The following is a 16,059-nucleotide window of genomic DNA, read 5'->3' as shown; positions in this document are numbered from 1 at the left end:
AGGGATCTGACCAGGGGAAGGAAGGATGTTCACTTACATCTCGTGCCGCGGCTTCCTCCGTGTGTTTCCAACTTGTCCTAACTGAATTTAAATCCCCTGAAGGGGTGAGGGAACTGTCACACACTACTGGTGTCATTTGTCTCCGGACTAGCAATACAGCCGAGGGTGTCTATGCAATGTGTTTATTAAAGGCAGGGAAGACAAGGGGGGCCAGGGGATTCAGTGAGAGAAGAATCGCCTTTTCAACAAAGGCTGCCGACGCAGCTAGATATCCACACGCCAAAGAATGGACGCCTGTCTCACACTGCACGTACAAATGAACTCAAAAACAGCCTATTCAAAACAGCTAAAATGACAAAACCCTAAAAGGAAACGGCCCCTTAGATTAGGCCATGGTTTACGAGATAAGACACCAAAGCACATGTAACAAAAGGAAAAGCAGATTCCTCAACTTCATCCAAATCAAACCTTTCTGCTCACTGTCGAGAGAGAGTGAAAAGACAGCTCGCGGAATGGGAGAAAAGATTTGCAAATCATGTATCTGATAAAGGACTTGATGGAAGAATCTGTAAAGAATCCTTAAGGCTCAACAACGGAAAGACAACCCAATTTCAAAATGGGCAAAGGATCTGAATAGACAGTTCTCAAAAGAAAGTATACAAATGGTAACATGAAAAGGTGCTCACCGTGATCCGTGGCTCAGAAAATACAAATCAGAAACACAATGACTAGGTCACACCACTAGGAGGGGCTATGTTCAAAAACCAGCCAATACGGAGGGCTGATGAGACTGTGGAGAAAGGAGGACCTTCACTGAGCTGCTGGTAGGGTGCCTACAACGGTGCAGCCACCTTGAAGAATAGCCCATCAGTTCCTCAAAGAGAGAAGCCCAGAGTTTAGCTTGTAATTCTGCTCCTAATACACACCCAGCAGAAATGAACACATACACACCCCACGCAAAAGCTCATACACAAATGCTCACTGCTGATAGCCGAAAAGCGAAAACAACTCCAATGTCCATCAACTGACCGACAGACCAGACAGGCTGTGCCTATGCATCCAGTGGGCTGTTTGTTATTCAGCAATAAAAAGAAATAGATGACCGGATGCACACTACAGCTTAGATAAACCTTGTTGAGAGCCACAGCCAGTCGGAATGGCCCCTGGCATTTTGCCAGAAGTAATGGTTGAGAGGCGAGCCAGTAAGATGATGCTGGATTGACTCAATTGTATATTAGACCATTACTGTCCGGTATAGGGTGGCTCTTGCTGCCTCGGGTGCCGCTACTTTGGAGTTCCCACTGAGATTCCGAGAGTGAGTGCATCCCGGTGGAAGGAGTTCCCGTTGGTGGTGTGCGGGAGAGGAGTCGCGTGGGTGGCGTTCGGGAGAGTTCCTGGGGAGCGTGCGTGGAGTGCCGTTGGAGTTCAGGCAATAAAGTTTCCTGTTTGAAGATACAAGTGCTTTGTGGCACCTCGGTGATTTGTGCCCAGCCAGACTGTGGCAGAACCTCAGTCACGCTAGGTAGGTAGAAGAAGCCAATCACAAAAGACCTCACATCACATGATTATGTTCCTGTGGAATGTCTGGGACAGGTGATTCTGTAAAGACCCAAACACAGTGGAGCTGCAGGTGGACAGGGTCAGGCTGCCCCTGAGCCTGGAGCAGAGCCCAAGGTGGCCCCTCCATGCCACGGATCCATAGCCACCAGGTGCCTGCCACATGCTCAGGCCAGGCAGGAACCTGGACTCAGGCGGCTGCTAGTTCCGTCTCAGCTCTGCTGGGCCATCCCGGATGATTTATTTCTGCTCTGGTCGAATAATTTTGTAAATTCATGGTATGGTTCTGATTCAAAATACCTTAATGCAAACCAATAAGTAACCGTGGCTGAAATAAAAACGGCTACGGCAGGACCGAGATGAGTTTAGAATTCAGCAGATTAGTTGAGCTCCTCCCAGTTCTTGCCTCGTGTTTCGGTTCCCATACCAGTTTTAAATATAGTAGGTATTAAATACAACGCGAAGTCATATTTTAACACCTTCCCACTGTGAGAATTTTGCAATTCTAATGGCAAACACGCCATAAATTAAGTCTGAGGTGACTTGTCTTTTCCAGATGTCTCTAAGTGTGATCGTCGAGAATGGATCAGGGATTCCAGAGACATTCTGGCTCCCTTTCCTTCCAGATTCTAGCTCACAGCTTTTGCTTTAAAAGATCACTCTTTCAACGAGGAGGCAAAAAGTCTTCATTGGTCTTGGAGATTTCCTCCAAATGAATCCATTTACACGTGGCTTTTACTCCGGTGCCAGTCTCCAGACCTGGAGAGAACCGAGCACTGCTGGGGACCTCTCTTGTTCAATGACACCGTTCCAAGTGCCCAACCCTCCGCAGCACCTGCTGCTTGAACCAAGGAAAATGTGAGGTGCACCTGTCACCATCAATGATACAGGATGCACCTGGGGGAGGCAGGACAGCCAGCACTGGAGACAACAGAGGCCCCTTCTGAGCATCCGGGGACCCCACCTTCCAGGAAGAGGTTGCTCCACCCTGTTGTGTCTGAATGCTCACACTCCGGAATGTTCCACTAGCATTTCCACTTTTGTAGGCCAGGAAGCAAGATGCCAGACGGAACCAATTCTGGGCCCTGATTCCTCGCAGGTAGGCAGGTAGGTAGTCAGCGAATGACAGCCACATTTACAATCTCTGCCTAAGTAGTTTATGGCCTTCTGTCACTTTTTCTCCCAGCAATCCTAGAGGCAAGCCTGGTTGCCTTTGTGTTGGAAAGGCTCAGAATGGTTAAGTAATTTGCCTAAAGACACAGAGCTATTAACTGGTAGAGCTGCCAGTGGGCTCCACCCAAAGCCCATAATGTAATTCAAAGCATTATACCATGAATATGCTAATAGAGCTGATAGTGGGAGGGGAAGGCCTTGCAGAATCAGCCTGTCCTTAAGTGAATACCCAAAGCTTGTTGTTTTTTCCTTTCTTTTCTTTTTCTTTCTTTCTTTTTTTTAACTTTCTCGCATCTAACCTTCTTCTCTGTATCCTCCATCCGCCCCCACCCACCCCCAACAGGACTGGCATAGAAAGAGCAAAGCTATCCCAGGTCTCAGTAGCATGCTGAGGAAGGACATGTCAGGGGCTCAGGGTTTGGATCACACCTGGAGAGAGGAGGGATGGCAGCATTACCTGGTTGGGGTGACCATGGGGGTATCAGGATGGCTCCGAGTGGTCAAGACATGACACACCAGGGCCTGGGGATCAGTAGCCTGATCCCATGCGTGCAACCCCAGGGTGGTCATTTGAGAGAGCCTGGGACCCAGTGAAGGACTGGGGCTGCCCCTGGAGCATGGACCAATCAGCTCTTAGTGAGAGAAACACATCAAGGTCAGAGGGAGACGCCTTTTGACTGAGTTTCTAAGCAGCTGACACTGCATAACAAAACACCCCCAAATTTAGTAGTTTAGGATTCTGGGAGTGGCAGTTGTGGTTGGGGTCTTCCAGTTGTTGTGGTGAGACAGAGGTTGAAGCTGGCGACAGCAGCAGGCTGAAGCAGGCAGGTGCCCAGTCATCCATGCGCCTCTCTGTGTCCTCTTCCAGTAGATGAGTTTGGGCTTCCTCACAATATGGCTGCCTCAGGGCACCGCACCGTGCTTACAAGGCAGCGAATTCTCTGAAGAGGGTGTATTGGGGACAGCAAGGAAAAGCCTTGTAAAGAGCCTTATAAAGAGCCTTGTAAATCCAAAGAGTAGAAGTCATTGCTTCTGCCCTATTCTATTGGCCAGTCAGAAAAGCTAGACCAGTTGCCAGGAGAGGGGACATAAGTTCAGGTTGAAGGGAGGTGCATCAAAAAATCTGTGGATGTACTGTAAGATTGTCACACTGAGGCTGGGAGAAAGACAGAGTCATAGGACTCTGGATGGGGGGAGAGGGCAAATTGGGAGGCACCAGAGTCATCTCCCCCCAAACATGCAGCATATTTCCAGCAGGGAAAACAGGCACCAGCAGATCAGCATTTGAGGGAAAAATCTATAAAAGGTCTTGAGCCACCTGGGAGAAGCTGCCTGACAAATCAGCTAATGAGGACTAAATGGCTGTCCTTGGAGATTTCCTTCACATGCAAACTGACCCAAATTGGAGGCCAGCTGACCTCTGTGAAAACAGCAACACCAGAGTCAGGTTCCTGCCATCTGAAGAATAACCATGACCTTGCTCACACTCCCAAATCAAGATAAAAGCTAGACTCTCCAAGGGTCACAACAGCCTTACAATAAACGAGTCCAAAGGGAGAAATAAATATGTGAAATTCTTCTTGCACGTGCCAGCTGGGCCAAGGGAGGGGACGGTCTACCATGGATGTGTCCCTGGCACCAACAAGTGGGCTTCTGCAGGCTGCCCTGCACAGCACTCCAGCTCGACCCAGGTGGCTTGTGGGAGGCAGCACGGGCATTGAGTGTCCCCTCTCAGTCTGGGTGAACTAACGCCAGTCTGAACAGCAACAATTCTCCTAGAAGTCTATGAACACTCCATTGGCATAAACTAACCTTTGAACTATTTGCACAGTTCAAAGGGCACATGGCAGAGGCTGTGGCTAACTCGTTCCAGTATCCATCCCATCTTTCCACAATATAAGCCCCAGAGCCTGGGCTGGGCATGGGAGTCTCCACTAAGAGAAAGAATACATCTCTCAGCCTCCCTTGCAGTGAGGTGTGGTCATGAAACTAGGTTCAGGTCACTAAATCAGGAGTAAAAGTGATAGATGTGACTCTGGGTTCACCCTCTTCTAGATGAAGCTCCCTTCTTTCTTCTTCTCTGGGGTCTGGAAAATTGTAACTACTAGAGCAGGCTTGGGAGCCCTGATGAGGTCAGAGAGCCCCATGACCTATGCTGCTCATCTTTGGGGATTCCATCTGAGAGACTGTCTTATCGAAGGTACTTATTTAAGCTACAACCTCCATCTTACTTTAGCTATTATACGACGGGGTCTCTTTGTTATAGCAGCTTAGCTTATATCCTAACTAATTCGGAGTTCGGGGGTCACCTCAAGTCTTCCCAAATGAAGAACCCAAGTTAAAAAGAATCATGGGAGAAGCCCCAGAAACCAGACTCCATAGGTTCTCCAAAGAACATGCACACATGTCTCTTTTCTGGACCTTTCCTCTGTCTGCCCACTCCCTCTTGTTTGTCTGGGGGACATAATACAGGTCTGCCTTGATTCCATGAATGACTGACACCCACTCATGTCACTTTAAGTGAAAGGAAAGGATTCCCCTAGAACACAGAGGCCTCACTGAAAGGCAGAGATGGAAAGACACTAGGCTGGGTCTTGGGAAGCCATCTGGGACAAAAGCAAATACCCTCTCCACCTCTCTTGGGAGCAGGGGTAAGGATCGCTCTGGTCTCTCAGCCGCTGCCTAGGTAGACTAGTGCTCCCCACTCTGGCTTCCACCTGTCCCAGCTGTGGCTTCCTCATGGCTGTGTCCTGCCCCCCACATAAGGGTCTGTTTAGCCATCTGAAGTTGGGTTAGCTCTCAGTGTTCTGTTTCAGAGACACTCTGACTTGCTGCTGGCCGGCCGATGAACTGACTGGTCTTGGGTCAGGTGCCCCGCCCCTGGTGATTTGGTCCACAGTGGCGGAGGTGGTTGTGGGGGTCTTGGAGAGTGGAGGGCTGCTGCTTCCAAATGTCCTGAGTGGAGAACAGGGTCTGAAAGTTCCTTAGGAGAAGACAGCAAATACAACATACCTAACGTACCTTGGCACCCAGGACGTGTGGGACGTGAACCTACACTTTCAGAGGAGGTTATATTCTATGTTTTTCAAGTTGGTTATGTCAAAAGGGTGGCTGTGTATTTCTGGTCTTCCTCTACAAATGAAAAATACAGCAGGTACAGAGGCACACACCTGGAGTCCCCGTGACAGGGGAGGCTGAGGCAGGAGGATCTCAAGTTTGAGGCCAGTCTGGACAACTTAGTGAGATCGTGTCTCAAAATTAAAAATAAAAAGAACTAGGGATGTGTGCATCTGGGTTTGATGTCCAGAACCACAAATAATAATAATGATAACAAATGAAAGTAACCCCTGGAGAACAGAGCAGCTCCTGGGAATTCTCTTGGATTTTCAGCACCTAGCAATTTGCTCTGCAAAAAACGAGACCTTCAATTCAAGCCGACCCACAGAGGCAAATTTGAGCAGCATGCATATTACAAAGGGCCCAAGATCTCAAGGACGAGAATTCATTGAAGAAGACCGTGGGGAAGTGTCTTTTTGTGGCATCCCACAAAAAAGAACCAAAGATTAATCAGACCGATAACCTGTTTGGTTTCCTGAAACAAGGTGAGAATAAGAAAGGGCTGCTGAGAGCATGTCGGGGATGTGACAAGACTGTCACATGCAACAAAGAGCACATTTACCCTGTTCACAGACCACAAAACCGTCTATTGCCAAACTGGGAGAATACTAGATTGCATAACCGAGACAGTTTTCCCAGCCACTCACTGAAGGCAGGAAAACAAAAAAGGTTCTTCAGCCCACGGGGATCAAAATATTCTCAAGCAGAGGGATGCATAGGATCTCTCAACCCCAGGCTCATTCAGCCAGTGGAACAGCTGAGCTCAGTAATATCCACAGATAATCAGAAAGCCTCACTGTACGCAAAGATGACACGCCCCCCTTTGCGACATCTCATTTCCCCTGGCTCCACCTTCTCACGAGAGCACATGGGAAGGGTCCTCCAGAAGTCAGCCTCGAGGTAGCCCAAAGGTTTCGCGTCTCCCTGAGCCCCCAACCACCCCACACACAAATGCATACTTCGCTCCAGTCATACAGGACTTGTTTTTGAACACACGGTTCCCTCTGGCTAGATGCCTGGTCCCATGCTTACATGGGAGCCCATTTTTTATTTATCCTTAATGACTGGGCAGAGATTTCATTTCTCTGAAGCCTTGCTATATCGCCCTAGGAAAAACTGTCACTTCTTTGCCTGCCCCATGCTCCCGGAGCAAGCTGCTCATTCCTCTATTACAGCATTGATCACACTTTGGGTTAATTATCAGTAGGGTGTTATGCATCTCCCTTACAAGAAGATGAGCAACTTTGATCAGATCAGAGCCAATGCTTTGTAATTCTTGCAGTACGGAGGTGGGAGGGGGCAGTAACAGACATGCTGCAAATGGCACGGACAAGAACGAATCTCAGAAAGGGTCAAGACAGCGTAAGTGTTTTGGAGGGGGACAGAGAGATGAGAGCCATAAACAGTCCATCCGTGGGCGGGCAAATCGTCCATCCTGCACGATCAAGCAGCACAGCACAGCAGTCCCAGGCCCTGAAAATTTGCAGATGAGACTCTTCAGAGAGATGGCGAACCCCACCCTGACCCCACTGCCCTGGGATCTGTCTGCTCTGCCCGTTGACCAGCCTGGACTGTGCATTCCCCAGGGGAGGCAGGGACCAGGAGCAGAAAGAGAAAGGATGATCTGTACAAGCCAGGAACAGGGGAAACCAAAGATAACAGCTCTGCAGATTACTACGGTGGGCAGGAGCCCAGGAAGCAATTATTTCCATGAATGTAGAATCATTCTGATTCGCTTCTAAATGAGGGGGCATTTCAGAAATCTTCAAACTCCTGCTGCAGTGGTTAAATAAAAGGAAGTTTCTGGATGCAAACACTCAATTACTAAGAAGAAAACCCCACGGGTACAGAAAGACAGCAATCAACTTCTCCCAATCACCTTCTGTTCCTTCCAATGAAGTCGACATTTTTGGTTTTTTTTCTTTCCTGGCCCAGCTGGGCTTTCAAATTCTTAAATGTAGAGCAGGAAAAAAAGGGCCTTCCCATTCCTCCTGTTAAATGGACCTCCAGCAGTTTTACTCTAAGTAAAAGTAAGTGAATTCTTTAAGGGTGACAATTCTCTTCTATGTCTCGTCTAAGGAAGATCCTGACATCAGTGGGGGACCACAAGTCTTGGGGTAAATATTTACCACCCAGCAAATTCCAGGTTGTGGCATGTTTGGTTGGATCCCCTAAACACAGACTATGTGTTTACATAAAGCTCCTTTCTATCCACAGATAGGGGAAAAACAAAACAAAACAAAACACACACAAAAAAAATAGTGCTAGTTGAAAAGCCAGCACTTCCCCCGTCAAATGCTCTCTGTGATTTCTGTAGAAATTATCTGTAGCTGCTCAGTCACTTGGATGTGTTTGGCAACAGAAAGCAAAGGTCTATTCCAAAAGCATAAGCTCTTTTTACTCTCAATTACACAGGCTAGTGGGGTGCTCACAGCAGCAAAGCGAACAGCAAGAGCAGCTGGAAAGTAACTCAGCAGATCTTCCAGTTCCACAGGATGAGTGTCCGCACTGCGATTTGCCCCTGCTAACCATTTCCCACCCATCACCCAATCCTGGCAATTCTACCCTCAAATACTTCCCGAAGCCCTGGCTTTTTTTTCCCCATAACTTCCCACTGCCCATAGGAAAAGCTTCCAAGTCTTCCATGAGGTCTCCTGGGCCACCAATCCACAGTCGGGCCACTGTGGTCCACTCCCAGGCTACTCCCTTCCTGTCCGTGACAGAGTTTCTCTCCATGACCAAAATCAATGAGGGCTCTTCTGGACTCTCTTCTCAGCTGGGCCCAGACATTTGGGCTTGCACGTTCCTCTCTCCACAGTCCAATTCTAGCAAGCCTCCTGCCAAGCCAGATTAGCAGGGCCCCATTGCTGCACATCACCCCGCAGCTCTCCCCCAGTTCCTCATCCTTACCATCCCCCTGGGGACCGCTGATCATTCCAGCCAGACTTCAGCAAGACCCCTGTTAGATTCTCTGAGCCAGAATCCCCGTGACCCCTGACGGTTCCTCCTAGTTATCTGCCACCCCACTCCCGGGACGTACATTCCCACGCTGCCTGTCGTATCTGGAGTTGAGCCTGGTTCTACACGAGTCTCCTATACCCATGGGTTCCATGCCTGCGGATCCCATCGATCAAGGATTAAAAATACTTGAAAAACATTGCATCCATACTGAACACAGTAGACATTTTTCTTGTCGTTATTCCCTAAGCAACGGAGAATAACAACTGTTGGTGCTGCATCTGCACTGCGTTAGGTAACCTAAGTAATGTAGAGACGATGAGAGGTGTATGAGAGGAGGGGCACAGGTTATATGCAAATACTACACCTTTTTTAAAAAGGACGCACACACCTGCAGATTTTGGTATCCTTGTGGGGTTCTGCATCAGTCCCCTGTGGATACCAAGAGATCCCTGTACTCAGATCTTTTCTCCCCTATTTGTTATGGTTTAGATAGCAGATGTCCCCCCAAATCCCTGTGTTAATGCAGGAATTTTCAGAGGTGGGTGCAGTGATTGGATTGTGAGCGCTTTAACCTCATCAGTTCATCCTAGTTTGAAGGGACTAACCAGGTGGTAACTGTAGGCAGGTGGGGCATGGCTACAGGAGGTGCGTCCCTGGGGGTGCATCTCCCCTGCGCCCCCTTCCTCACTCCCTCTGCTTCCTGGCCACTGCAAGCTGAGTAGCATTACTCCCGCAGGCCTCCTGGCCATGATGGGCTTCCTCACGGCAGGCCCAGCGCAACAGAGTCGGCCGACCGTGAACGGAACCTCTGAAACCATGAGCCAAACTAAACATTTCCTCCTCTAAATTGTTCTTGTTGGGTATGTTGATGACAGCAACAAGAAAACCAGCTAACACAGGACTGCAGTGGTTTTTCTACAGAAAATCTGCTTTTGCTGCTCAGCTACCATCCAGCTGTGGTTGTTCTGACATCTGCAGGGCGGCCAGGTGGACCTCTGCTCCTCAAACGCACCTCACTGCTTCTTGCCTCTGGGCCTGCTCACTCCCGGCTCACTCCCTCTGCGTGGAGGGTCTTCCTCCCAACCTCGCCCCCTCGCCTGACCAGTCCACTCCTCCCATCCTTCTGGATTCAAGTTCGCCATTGCTCTCTCAGGAAGGCCTCGGCACCCTACAGGAGGCCCTACCCTCTGCCTCCGGAGCATCCTGAGTTCGCTCTGCAACACATTCTCCACACTGGTGAGCCATGCCTGTCCTTCCTGCAGACACCACGCCAGTCTTGCTCCCTGTGACCACTCTCTAATTCTAAGAGGCACATCTTTTCACATTTTTGAACATCTGGAAACCGGGATGCATCTTGGAGTCACTAGCGTCTCACAACTGAATGGTCAGCATCATTTCTTTCTCAACAAAACATAAAATAACAGTGGATCTTATACTCGGCATCTTTTTCTTTTAACTCCTAAAAAAAATCACTTTATCGATCTTTTACCATACATGATTTATTCAAATGACATCCATTTGAAGTGGTAAGATCACAGCTAGAGTGTAGGTTACCCTGTAACAAATCTATTTACACAATTGTCAGCGATACCTTAAGGTTTAACAAAATTTGGTCGTGTCCCTGTATCTCCGGGGAATAGGGCCTAGCTTATAGCAGCAATCAATAGATATCTTTTAAATACACACAGCCATGCAGACATTTCCTGAGGATCCAATATTAGTTTTTGCTACCTAAGAAACACACCCTAAAATTTCAGCAAAGATATATTGTTTTCTCATGGATCTGTGGGGTGGCTGTATCTCTGCCGGCCTCGGTGGGGACACATCCTGGGCTGTGGGGTGGGTTTGGGTTTGGCCCACCTGCCACCACGTTCTCCTGGAACCAGTGGCTCTGTAGAGCAGAGTCTTCTTGGGACACATCACCAAAGTGCAAGAGCCCACCCAATGTGGAGAGCACATTTCCAGACCCTGGCAACATGCCACTGGTCAAAGCAAACCCGGGATCCATGGGACAGGGACGTTTCCTCTGGCCTGTCTGTCAGGCGACAGGGCAGAGGGATTGCATGAAGAACTGAGAATAAGAATCTATCCCCGCGTGGTGGAGGAGAGGGGTGGCCCAGGGGAAGGAACAGTTCTAGATTTCAACAGATCCCAGCATTAGCTAAAGGATGGTTCCCTCCAAGCCACATACCACCTGCTCCTGGCTGCAGTGGGTGAAGGGCAGAGTCCAGAGTTAGCAGTGGTGGCCAGAATAGGTGACCCCTCTGCCCTGCAGCCACAGGGACCCTTCCCATGAATTCTACCAGCCGACTACTTATCTATTCACTGTAAGTCCAGGCCCCAGTGAGACACTAGGGTGGTCACTGGCTAATTTAGGCCAGATGGGAGGTTAGGATAGGAGGATGGAGTCCAAGGTCCCTGGGAAGCAGAAGTGGGGGTGAGTACTGAGGGCTACTGCCTCTACTGATTCCTGTTTCAGGGCTGTTGTGACATGAATGACATGACTGTGACCAAATGTCACATTATGCGCACACTGGTCCTAGGAGAGGAGAGGCCCACCCTTCTCTAGCATGAACTCATCTTGACATCTACAACCAACAAGGTCCCAAACACAGTACAATCTGGGGTCGAGTGGATTAGAATCTCAGCGTATGAATGCTGGGAGGGAGGAACACCATTCAACAAGGGGACAAGGTGGCTTCTGCCCACTCCTGCAGCACAGGGCCCGGCACATGGCAGGCAGCTGCTTGTTACCTCCCCACTGACCAAAAAAACACCCACCCTAATGCACGCTCTCCAAAACTCTCTCCTCTCTCACACACACACTTTGCAGAAGAAGCAGAACAAAGCTGTCACTGTCCGCTCCTGGGGAGGTGCCAAACCTTGCAGCCAGCCTTCCAAATCCTCCCGAAGCCTTATCACCAGGACACAGCAAGAAAGATAAAGAAACCGCAGCCCGACTGCCAAAATGTTCTGCCACCTCCTCAGCACTGGGGGCTTTTCTGAAGAGGTCACCTTCCCAGCATGGCCCCCGCCACCACGCGATAGGAATGTGGAGGGTGCATTATTCTTTTGCTAAGGGAACCCTTGAGGAGGAAGAGGCAAACCTGCCCTCTTCGCGCTCCGCTTCCCCTCCAACACCAGCCGCAGGAGCCTGGCAGATCTCCTGGAGCCCTGAGCCCAGGTTGGTGGCAAGTCAGTGCCATCATGGGACGATGAAGAGCATCCTTCTCACCTCAGGTGACTCGAGTTCCCAACCTGCACCTACCACTGGCTTGCTGTGTGGACTTGACCATGGAAAACCCTCAGTGTTCCTCAGTTCTTCATCCAGAAATTGGAGGTCATAAGAGCTCCGACCCTCAGAGGCATTTGGTGACAATGGAATAGAAAAACACAAGTTGAATGTGGAGACAGGCACCTGATACCCGTGTCCCCAGCATGTGTTATAAACCCCTGCCTGGTCTTCTCCTGAGGGCTGACCCCACTCCTGACCAGAGTCCTCAGAAGCTCCCGGGGACTATGAGAACTGAGGCCCATGAGAAAGGTATTTGGGGTTAGTTATCGAATGCTGCACACAAAAATCACCCCACATCTTCGAGGTTTAACAAACAGAACTTACGTTGTCTGACAGTTTCTGAAATGGGTCTGAAATCCACGAGGGGCCTGTCCCTGGCTCAGGGTCTCTTGTGAGATTATAACTGAGATGCCAATATGGACTGCAAGGATTTGACCAGGGGCAGATCCACCTCAACCTTACCCAGGGGGCTGCTGGCAGGCCCCAGCTCCACAAGGGCCTCTGAGAGGGCACTCACAACAGGGCAGTTGGCTTCCACCAGCGAGAGCAAGAGAGACAGCAGGAGACAGCAGTGGAAAGGATGTCAGCCTTGGTAAGCTAATCCTGGAACTGACAACTCATTGTCCTTTGTTTCATTTTTCTTTGTTGAAAGTGAATCCCAATTTGCACACCCATGTTCACAGCAGCATTGTTCCCAGCAGTCAAAGGATGGAAGCAATCCAAGTAAGTGTTCATTTGTCAATGAGCGGAGAAACAAAATGCGGTATGTCCACACAGTGGAGCAGTACTCAGCCTTAAAAAGGAAGGGAATGGTGACGTGTGCAATATGGATGAGCCTTGAGGACATTATGCTAAGTAAGCTGAGCTGGTCGAAAAGTGACAAACACCATCTGATTCCACTAATATGAGATACTTAGCTAGAATTACCAAATTCATCACGACAGCTGCCAGGGCTGGGGAGAAGGGTCATGGGGAGTTGTTGTTCAATGGGTTCAGGGTTTCAGAGATACAAAATGTCAGAAAGTTCTGGAGATTAGTTGCATAGCCATGTGAATGCACTTAACACCACTGGACTCTGTTATGGGAATCAATTCTTTGTTATGGGTATTGTCACACACACACACACACACACACACACACTTACGCATGCATACACACAATGCAGGTCCAGATCACATTCACAGGGATGGGGTTATACCAGGGCATGGATATCAAGAGATGGGGATCACTGGAAGCTGTTGCCACATTCAGGGACATTTTTAAGGCCACCTGAGTGGCACTCACACCCAACATGTGCATGACAGCCCCTGGTAACTCTCAGGTGTGCACCTCCCAGGGAGAGTTCTGAAGCAACAGAAAAGCCAGAGTGAACCTGCTGCACAGGCACAGATTTCAAAATGTCTTGCAAACAGAGCGCTTTCCAATCAAGGAAGTCCCAGTGAAAAGCCAGTCCCACCGCCATGTTCTTTGGTGTCCAATACGTCCCACGGGAAGGCTAAGACCACAGTACTGTACCTTCTCAGGCCCATCCCAGTTCCGAGTCCTTAGGGAACAAGTCGTTGGCTGTCAAGGCCAAAGATATAGAGGGCAACAGAAGAGGGGCTCCCTGGTGTCTGCAGAGTGGAATGTCTCCTTTTTCACCCGAGTTAGAGAAAAGGCATTTCAAGCACCGTATTTCCTGTCTTGAGACCAGTTTTCTCCACCTCCTCAAAATAAATATTATAAAATGTAATTTTCTTTTCCTACATCAACTGAAAGCAAAGATGCATTTTTCAAGGGCTTAGAAGCCCACAGGAAGCAATTAGGACATATTTGGATTAAATGAGCTCCTGTGCAGCGTTCTGAGTAGGGAGTACCTGGTGTAGCGTAAGGTCTGACAATTCCACGTGGCACAAGACTGTATTCTGTCCAAACCAGACGCCTCTGAGACTCTTCAGGAAAACACCGCATGGAGTTTGGCCTCTCAAAAGCCCAGCATGGGTCAGAAGTTCCCACAGTGCCCACGCTCCTTTGTTCAAGTAGCAAGAGTAGCAGGCAGTTTTGCATTCAGAGGTTACCATGTCCGCACAAAGCACAGCCTTAAATACTAGAGGCACACTCGGTGCATGGAGATGTATACTCCGCATGAGGGACGCAGAACTGCAGGCTGGCCCGGGGGCTGCAGACCCAAGACTGGTGTCTTGCGCTCACTGAGGGGCAGACTCCCACTGAAGGAACAGAAGAAGCTTCTACTCGATTGAAACAATGATCATAACATTATTATTTTAATAAGTTATGAATACTTTAACTCACATAACTTAGCGATGTCTGTGCTGTGGATTCCACAGTGTGCACATTAACAGGGTGAGGATAAGAGAAGTCTTTTCTATTCTTCAGCATTTACTGAACCCCTGGTGTGCAGGACACTATGCTACTAGATAGGTTCTGTAGAGTTCAAGGTCACAGCCAGTGTTCCTGAGTAGCCAATGATGATGCCTTCCACAGGGGCCACCTGGAGTGGAGGTTGGTATACTGGCCGCACCTAAGGACATTACCAAATGCCTAACTAAGGAGAGCACCAACCCAGAGCTTGTCATCTAAGGGGATGTCATTTGGGTACAGAGGCAGAAAGCTGAGACCCTAAGGAAGGAAGGTTGCTCGATGTTAAATATTTGTCAAGGGCTGGGCTTCCTAGGTACAAGTCCTAGGTACCATCAACTTTTTCTATGAACCTCATGTTTGTGAGAAGGTAATAAGGAAAAAGAAGCAGAATTTAGAAAAGGTAATTTCCTATGCAGACACCAGTCATTCCTCCCAAAGGGAAGAGCAAAAGTCGGCCTCAGTAAAACACCTGGGTCAGGAGGTTGTTGCCACACCATGAGCATCCCTTACCTCCAGGTCCCTCACCTCCAGGTCTCTCACCTCCAGGTCCCTCACCTCCAGGTCCCTCACCTCCAGGTCCCTCACCTCCAGGTCCCTCACCTCTAGGTCTCTCACCTCCAGGTCCCTCACTTCCAGGTCCCTCACCTCCAGGTCCCTCACCTCCAAGTCTGCCTTGGGAGCCCTTCCACCTCACACCTAGGGGTGCCATGAGATACATGAACACACAGGATGCTGGGGGGAAATAATATTGATAGAAAAATGTCCTCCGTCCCTCCCATCCATGCTAATAAGTGCTTGACTTGGTGATGTTGGTTCCCATTTGGGATCCATCCCTGGCTCTACTTTGGCATCTGTTTTGATTTTATTTTATAAAAATGTGACTTTGTCTCAAGACTAGCAATACCCAGAAGTTTAGAAATTCCTAGACAAATGGCAAAATTAAAATCCTCTCTAAGGTTCATGCAGAACACTGGCTCTCAGACTTAGTGTGCTTTAGAATCATCTGGAACATTTGTTAAATGAAACAGAGATGGCTGGACCCACCCTCAAGGGTGGATTCAGATGGTGGGGAATGGGGCCCCCAGCACGTGCATTTCCAAAGTCGTCATCCCGTCCCGTCCCCCCCCCCCAGCCCCCCACCGTGTGGGGTGGCTGGACTGAGGCTGCACTTGGAGAAAACCACTGGGAAGGGAAGACCCGGGAAGGGCTTTTCCAGGCAAGGACAATCAGAGGCTTCCCACTCTACCAACAGTCACCTCCTGAGCTGTTCCCTGCACAGATCCTGGCCAAGTCTATGCAGATACTCTTTTACCTTGTCATTACAGAATGTTTACTGAACAAGAGTCAGTAAGTAAAGAAAGGTGCCGGTCAGTCTCAGTGGAGGCCGTGGCCTCACCCCGCCGTGTGTCTCCCAGGTTCCCTAACACAGCTCGGTTTCCACCCCCAGCTGTATGCATCCTTCCGTTGCCATGACACAGCTCTGAAATCAAAAGCCTCGATGTGCACCAGCAATTTACACCAGAGGAAACAAAGCAGTAAACAAACACAAGGGAGTGGGGACGTTAGCTCAGCTCAGTTCATCACAGAAATGCAAA

General features: G+C 49.3%; 1 protein-coding gene across 8 annotated transcripts in view; it reads right to left on the bottom strand.

The window, feature by feature from the left end:
* Positions 1-16,059, bottom strand: part of Ldlrad3 (low density lipoprotein receptor class A domain containing 3) — a 225,660-nt gene that overhangs the window by 89,978 nt on the left and 119,623 nt on the right. The gene's annotated exons all lie outside the window — the stretch shown is intronic.

This window comes from Marmota monax, unplaced genomic scaffold (genome assembly GCF_021218885.2).
Source record: "Marmota monax isolate L192 unplaced genomic scaffold, Marmota_monax_Labrador192_F-V1.1 WCK01_AAM20220418_F8-fsc00047, whole genome shotgun sequence".
NCBI classification, from domain to species: domain Eukaryota; kingdom Metazoa; phylum Chordata; class Mammalia; order Rodentia; family Sciuridae; genus Marmota; species Marmota monax.
Note: the sequence above shows the minus strand (reverse complement) of the source record. Positions and strands in the feature narration are given on the sequence as shown.